Here is a 6,983-nt window from a genome sequence, read left to right on the forward strand (position 1 = left end):
ATAATTCACCAGGTACTGATTACACAGTGGGGTCACACTTAGTATAGTATTGAAAGAACCACATGGTCATTAAAGACACCACATTTATAACTAAAAGAACACACATATCAGAGATATCTTACAATGTCCATCAATAAATTTTGATGGAGTGGTTCTTGATACCAATTCATCTTTCACACATAAATATTGAGTTGGCATTTTCCCATACAATAGATCACTAGACTTCCTTTTAACATTTGCACAATGACTTATGTTAAATGATTGAAATTGACTAGCAATAATTTTTTCTTCTCTATGTAGTTTTTTTAACTTCTCCTTTTTGACTTGGTACACACCTTTCATCTAGTTGGACACAAGTTTAGAATTGGTGAAAACTACAATGCCATTGGATCCATAGTCCCTAGTTGTTCCTAACCCTTCTATAAGTGCAATACAATATTCTTAATCGTTTGTTGTCCTCTAGGTACATCCATTTTACTTTGGAATACTTTGTTTGTCACAATATTGTATAACACATATGTAATCACTACTTGTCATGGATTGGGATAACAATAAACTTCAATGCATAATGTCCAATTTTCAACCATGTTTAATGGGTTTTCTGATTACTATAAAAAAAAATCAATAAAATGAATAATATATTTCTTTTTGCAAATGGGTTGGCCATAAAAAGTTTGTAGAGGACGTTGTTTGATCAAGAACCTTAGGGAATAATGATGAAAAATAAGTATCTAAAATCAAATCCTATCATGGAATGCATTATCAGGGAAGATGGTTATCATGGAAAGTGGGGAGAGGCTCTTGGTTAGATCCCTTGATCAAAGGAGAGGGGATTTACTTTCTCTCTCCAAATCTGAAACATCATCAAGGAGATTGTTACTAGCCTAGAGTTTGGTTTATTCTTGTGTTGAGACATATGAGAAAGTAGTCCAACTTTAACAAGGAGGAGTCCAATTTTACTTCCCTTGGCAACTTTATTGTTGATTGATTGTTTCAAGTGGAGAGATCGAACTTGTCAATTTTTAGTACTGTAAAGTTCAAATTTAGTTTCTTTTTAATAACCATGCAAAGAACCAATCAATAAAACCCCACAATTTTTAGTTTTTGTCCTTAGCATTCTATTTCAATAAAACCCCTAAATTTTATTTTTTTAACAGAACATTAGATTTCGAACCAACTTCTTTCCTACCATTTTAAAATCTTTATTCCATTATTTTAATATAATGTTGAAAATAAAACCCCACATTTTAGGTTTTCTCTTCAACGTTATATTAATGGAATGAAGATTCCAAAATGATGAGAAGGAAGCTCCTTCAAAATCAAATGTTCCTTCATTAAAAAATGAAAATTGTGGATTTTTAAAAATTGATTCTTTGCATTGTTATAAAATTTATACTAAAAACCATTTTGTTAGATAGTACTAAAAATTGTCAAGTTTGCTAGATCTCCATTTGAAGCAAATTGTCGGTGATAAAATTAACGAGATGTAATAACCATATGTCCTACAAATTGAACAAGTGTGATTATGGGTGCTCTCTCCAAATCTGAAACATCTAACAGATTGTGGGTTGTATACTTTCACATATATTGAAGTTGGAGGAGTGTGGAATGATGGTTCATAAGTTTGCCTTCAAACTGAAGAAATTGGGTTTGTAGGTGTGTTGGCTTCATAATGGAAGGATTATGTTAGTGGTATTACCATATTTGGACTCTTGTTGTTGGATATGGTTGATACTCTACTTTGGCCTTGGAATCGCTTTTTAGGGATGCTAACAAATAAATTAGGATATGAGGGCTTAATTGTAGTTAATGAGGATGTATAGAGGAAATGGTGGTATCAATTGATTTGGAAATGGAAATCTCCTTTAAATATTAGGGTGTTTTTACGTTAAGACGTTATATTGACTATGGTTACCACTACAATGGGAATGGGTAGACAACTTCCAAATGTAGATTAAATCTATTAATAGGCTTCTATTTCACAAATTATCTAAACATGGGAAAGAATAAGCAAAGAGTTGCAGAGTTGCATAGTTTCACTATAAATAAACTAATTTTTAAAATGAAATACAAACATATTTGTATGAAAACTTCAAATTTAAATATATAAAAAATACAAACTACAACGAATTACAAACTCCAATTTAAAAAACAAAAACAAAAAAATTCCATAAATTTAAGGTAACACTCTATTCTTTCTTCACACTTCTAAAAAACAATATAGACTTCAAGAAAACACAAATTGGATCAAAGTACAAAGGCTTACTATACTTGTAATACTCTATTCTTTCTTTATTTAACCAAAAATGAAAACAATAATATAACAAATAGCAATGTAATGTGCAATGTAAAAGTCTCTCCTTTTCCTCCATTTCTTGTCAAGCCTAAAGTGTTAATCCCCAAGGTTGTTTCTACAAATATGAATTCCTCTAAATCACATCTAGTGGTTAATTCTCTAGGTCTAGGACATCATCTTTTAGCTCCAGTACTATTGGAAACATGTTCAACCAATTTAATCCTTCTCCTTCAACTAATAATCCTTAAAAGGTGATTAAGAAACTTGGAATTTTCCACTACAAGGTAGATGTTAATGCCACTCCTTACCATGTGGCCTCTCCTAAGTTAAATAATTGTTATTCTTGCATGGTTTATAGAGGTCCTTGTTTTAATATCGAGCCCAAAATCATAATGGAAAAATGGTTTGACTTGTACAAGTGAGACCAAAAACCTAGTTACATTTAATAAGAAGGTACAATTGGCCATAAGTCATATTAAAGACCTTATTCTAACCATGTGTTTGACTTGGAAATTCACACTATGTGCAATTTTTGGGTGACCATCAATACAGAAGTAGGCAATTATTCTACAATAATTTTGGAGCATCAACGAAAACACTTGACTAGCGGGATATCTCAGCCTTGATGGATCTTGTTTGATCATTCTTCATCACTAAAAGGATAACATTCTTTTAAGAGAACCAATAGTAGTTCCATATATTGAAAATATCCCTAATCCTAAGGTTCATTATATTTAAATAGGACTCAAGGCATGTATTCCATATTCATGGAAGGGGGACACTCATCTATTGTCTAAATAAATTCCAATCATAATTAAAATGGAATATGAGATCATAATGGAACTTGGAAAGATTACAAGTTGATGGAGACTATTCTTGTGAAGGTGATGATCTTGTTTTCATGTTATATTTTCTGTCTAGAAAACCTTTTCAATTATCCTATGTTTTGACCTTTTCCTATACTAATAATAATTATGAATTTGAAGCCTTACACCTTTGTTTGAATAGAGCCTTGTCATTATACTACAAGCATCTACATGTTTGGGTCATTTAGAGATGGTTATTAATATGACCAAAAGAGTTTGTAACCTACTAAGACTTAGGTATTTAGATGTTACAAAGAAATACTCAATGATGTCAAGGAGCTAAAGCAAAGAAAAAGAGAAAGAACAAAGGATATGGAATGAGTGCACAAAGGACATCTAAAACAAATTGTAGGTGTTGTACTATTAGAATCCCAACGTACCTATTTGGTTTCATGTTACAATGTTTTAGTGAGGTTGCATATGTCCAAACAAGAGGCTATTGATTTCTTTGAACTAATTGGAAAATTAGATGCACGATGACTTAAACTGTTAGGATTTTGGAGAAATGAATCTCTTGAGGCTCTGGATTTAGAGATTCCAATCTTAGATGTGATCCCATGCAAAAATTCAATAACCCTCTTGAATTTCATTTCAAAAGTGTCATCTCACCCGGGTATCAATGTACATCTATGCACATTGGATATGGGTATCAATGAAATCTTCACTTATGTGCCTTATATTGATATATGACTACACTTATCTAATTGGAGTGAAATTGTTTTTTTTTCTATTACCTGCATCCAATCACCTTCAAGAACATAAAATGTTTCTTTGATAAGTTTCCAAACATGATTCACTGATGTAGGAGAGTTTAATGATGTAGTTCAAGCCATACAATAGAAGGCTAGATGGGTCTAGCATAAGACCTGGGAATTTCTGCTTTAAGCTTGGAACTCTTAACATATATATTCATATTCCAAACTATTATAATGAGGACAATGTTTGGTCTTTTTCCAAAGAAAACAATAGTTGATAAGGTTTATAGTAGCATGATTTTTCTATAAATTTATATGACAACAATGAAGATGAATATTCTAATGAGGATCGCGTAGCACTTAAGTTGCAATATCAATGGTCACACTTCCACCTTTGGTGGAATAAGCACAAGAAATCAGATTTCTAGCTTAATTTATCACATTGACAACTTAGATTGCTATCTGGTGGTTTGGCCTATTAATCCTACAATTGTCTATGGCTAGTTGAGAGAGATATTCATAACACTTATCATAGGAATCTTTATCTTTTACATATTTTTATATATTAAGGGAAATGTTGCACCATATTCAACTAATTCAAGGTCCTTTAGAGATGCAATTATTGACTTCTCTTAAGGTATGGAGCTTTATCCTCTAATAGGTAAAAAATTTGACATTAAGGTCTTCACTAATTGTCAGTTTGGAATGATGTCTTGGGAAGTTATTGCTATAACATACTATATAAAACAATATGAAGAGTATGGAAGAGTAGTGGATTCCATGTTAGTAAGCAGTATATTGATTTTTGTGTATGTAACAAAGTTCTTCTTGTGGGAATCTGGCTACTGGAACACCATGGATATAACTCATGAACAAGATAGATTTTACATTTGTTGGGGATGTCTAGTTTGGGTTCCATTTATATATACATCTCCAACATTATATCTTGTGCATCATCTCATTAGTTAGGGTCTTGAATTGTCATTGGGCATACTTATTGTTGGCATTGTATGCATATTCATCAACTATGATTTTCATAGGCAATAGAAAGAAATGATAGTAGCAAACGAAAAAGGTGGTGACATTCTCATACTTGATTTTTTGATGCAGTGGGTTTGGGTTGACACGAGGATGAGACCAAGTTTTCTCACGCTCCTAAATGAAGAGGAAAACTTCAATAATTCCTCTGGTGATCAACAAACTTACAAATCAGTAAAAAAAAATTAGATTCTACTTGTAACAACTCAACGAAAACAAATTCATAGCTAACAAGTCAACAAAAATGAGTGCACCTCTAACAACACAACAACAAAAAATTCATAACATTGTCAAAATACCGCAACAATAGTGCCAAAATACTGCAACAATAGTGTCAGACCGTAAATAAATTGCCAAAAGACTGCAAAAACTGTGCCAAAGGACCACAACAATAGTTCTAGACCACCACACCAGTACCGAAAGACCGCAACAACAATAGAAAGAACAAGTATATATAGTGCAAAAAAATTGCAAGGGCCTCATTGCCCATAAATATATAATAAAATTTTCAGCCGAAAATAGTTATTCAGTTGAACAATTATTTTGATGAAAACACTAGTGGTCAGATCCCCCCCCCCCAAACCCGGCCAAAAATCTGTTGCATGATATTCGAGGTTGTCGTTAACTTAAAGTGCCAAACTTTTAGCCAAAAGTTAGATTTAAACATTCAACCAAAAGTAAAAACTAGTTCAGTAAAAAAAATTAAATAGTTTGCCCGAAAACGCAGGTTCACGATTTTTCCACAAGCAATTCTCACAAAATTGTAACTGAGCTTCACAATTTCACCCATGTGTGTGTGTGTGCGCGCCCGAAAACACAGGATCATGATTTTTCTGCAAGCAATTCTCACAAAATTGTAACTGAGCTTCACAATTTCACCCATATATATATGTATGTGCATATATATATATATATATATATATATATATATATATATATATATATATATATATATATATATATATATATATATATATATATATATATATATAGATATATATATATATATCTATATATATATATATATATATATATATATATATATATATAGAGAGAGAGAGAGAGAGAGAGAGAGATAGATAGATAGATATATATAGCGAGAGAGAGAGAGAGAGAGAGAGAGAGAGAGTCTAGCTTGGGTGGTTAAGTGTAGAAGATGTTATCCTCATCACCTAGGTTGAAATCCCACTTGTGACATGTTTTCCCCTCAAGTAAGTTCTTAAAGGTGGGATGAGATGTTTCCAAACATAAGCCCAAGGGGTTAGCTTAAATTATTTTCATTAACATCATTGGGAATTTGACTCATTTTGTGCTGACAAGTGCCTTGTTTGAATGTCGTAGCAGTCAACATTGATAGTTTCACTAAGAATGTCATCCATGATTGCTCGTGGGGAAACATCCCTTGAGTTTCCCTATGAGGCTTCCTTTGAAATATATGTATGTATGGATACCACAACAACTTGATAATGTATAATTGTAGATAACACAATTCAACATATAAAGGAGAAAATTTTGTGAAATGTGGTACATATAAGGGGGAAATGATAGCAACTTCTTGTCGAACCCATAAATTCAATGACTTGGACAATTTTTTCCACGTCAATTTTTTCAGTATTCCAAATGTTTAAAATTAAATGTTAAATATTTGTGTAGGAATAATATATTTTATTGATGACTTCTAATGATCATTGATACCACAAATCTAAAAATCATAATGAAATCCAATATGACAATTTTATATGGTATTGGAATATAGAATACTTATGCATCCATATACATGGGATTCTTGTGGGTGTTGTTTGAATGTTTGCATGTGATAATAACATTCATATACACAATATTTCACATTTAAAACAATTTCTATGACTTTAAAATCTCTCTCTCTCACAAATCCCTTTGTACCTCAAGACATATGCTTGTTTGACTCATAAACTTGGGAGGTTGGGTAACTAGAAAATGGATCCAAGGCTACTAATTGACACAACCCACCTAGAACTGAAGTAGAATGGAATATAGTCAAGTTCCAGTTGGAAGACCCTCAAAAAAGATATTTGTATGGAAATCTAAAAGATGTTTTCCTTGATTCAT

General features: G+C 32.0%; 1 pseudogene; it reads left to right on the forward strand.

Moving 5' to 3' along the window:
- Window positions 1-5,084, forward strand: part of LOC149237621 (7-dehydrocholesterol reductase pseudogene) — a 106,628-nt pseudogene extending 101,544 nt beyond the window's left edge.
- Window positions 5,085-6,983: the final 1,899 nt, after the last annotated feature.

This window comes from Pinus tabuliformis, chromosome 8 (assembly GCF_031772625.1).
Source record: "Pinus tabuliformis cultivar Carrire ecotype Pingquan chromosome 8, CPIR1, whole genome shotgun sequence".
Lineage (NCBI taxonomy): Eukaryota > Viridiplantae > Streptophyta > Pinopsida > Pinales > Pinaceae > Pinus > Pinus tabuliformis.